The following is a 1677-nucleotide window of genomic DNA, read 5'->3' on the forward strand; positions in this document are numbered from 1 at the left end:
TAACTACTGTTGGGTAGGCGAACATATTCCCAGAATTTAGAGACAATCGAAAAACATGACTTTTTGAGTTGGGGCAGTTGAGGAATAATGCCCCATATACTTCTGGATCACTGAAGGGTGTCTTTTTATATCTAGGGTTATTTAGTAGTTGCCCTAATTTCGCAAATGGTTTAAATATGGTTTGGAAGTTGTGTTTGTTGAGAATTCTTCCTATTTGTTCTGTGACACATTGGATGTAGGGTAGGATGGTGGTCATTTTTCTCTCTCTTTCTTTCGTATCATTGCCAACCTGGACGGGACAAGGAACCCTGGATCGCACTGAATTGCTACGCACGTGAATAAGAATGTTCGAGGAACGTACTTAGACAGCTATGGAAATATCGTCTCTTATCCTTCAACATCTTTATCTTCTACACGGAAATTTTACCTTGTTCAGATGGAACACAATGCAATTGTAAAAGTGTAAAATATTATAAGTATTCAATTTAGAGTAAAAAGATTGTCTACTTCCGACGGGAATTGAACACCACGTGGTGTTCTCTAAAATTTGATAAAATATTTTAATCTGCGAGGTAAAAGAACTAGCCTAAATATATGCAAAATGACTATCTTCTGTGCAAATCATCCCAAAAATATGCTTTCACAGAAGGAAGATGAGAGCGCAGACTTCGATAACTCCCAATCGTACGATTTTGCGTATGTTTGAGAGCACGTCAGATTAAGAGAGAATAAAAAGTGCTACATAGCCGAAAAACGGCAGATAGGATCTCGTGCAAGTGAAAAGCTCAGATCGCTGGCTGAAAATTGGAAAAGGAGCTTGAGGATTCATCATTTTTTTCTCCTGTAAAAAAAACCCAAGGTGAAGATTGTCAAAATATCCAGTTTAGAAAATTGTCTAATTTAACTTCTTCCAAAAAGAGTTTAAGCCGTCTAAAAGTTTACAAAGGAAATTTATCTTTCCTAATATTTAAATAAAAATAATCTAACGCGACTTTAAGATTTCATAAGCCATAACATTGGACACATTTTATTTCCGATTGAAGTTTGTTTGAACGCGAGAAATTTAAAAATTATAAAATTAAATTTGACTCAATCTGTGTGTAAGGAAGTTCACTAATCTACCTGTTTCAGAAGTAATCAGAACTGAACAAGAGTAAGAAGAAGCAAAGTAGGGATAAAGAGAGAGAAATATCTCTAAAATATTCTAAAAGGACTTCCGCGCTATATGTCAAAAATTTCAAAATAACGGAAGTCACAAATCTTTGCTAAAGTCGGCTCAGGAATGCACTTCCTTTCGCCAGCTTAGTCCCAAATTCTCCGTATTTATAAAAGAGCAGCAATCTTTCTTCTCGATAATAAATATAAAAAAAGAAGGTAAAACAAATTGAATAAAGAAAACAATTTGCATCTGAAAGAAGAAGACAGTAATAATAATTTGAGTCGTTAGATATCAGCAGAAGTTAAAAGTAAAACAGTAAGAAAGCACAGATATGAGTGTAAAAAAATTATCAAATATTAGATTAAAGAATATCTTATGTAAACTTAAATTTATATCATAACGTGAAATAGGATTAGGGATTGATTTTTAAGCGAGGAAACTGTAGCTTCAGATGTTCTAGACGGCTCGGGCTGCCAATAATTACAACAAATTAAACTAAATTAAACTCTTGATCGACC

This window comes from Belonocnema kinseyi, chromosome 4 (genome assembly GCF_010883055.1).
Source record: "Belonocnema kinseyi isolate 2016_QV_RU_SX_M_011 chromosome 4, B_treatae_v1, whole genome shotgun sequence".
NCBI lineage: Eukaryota > Metazoa > Arthropoda > Insecta > Hymenoptera > Cynipidae > Belonocnema > Belonocnema kinseyi.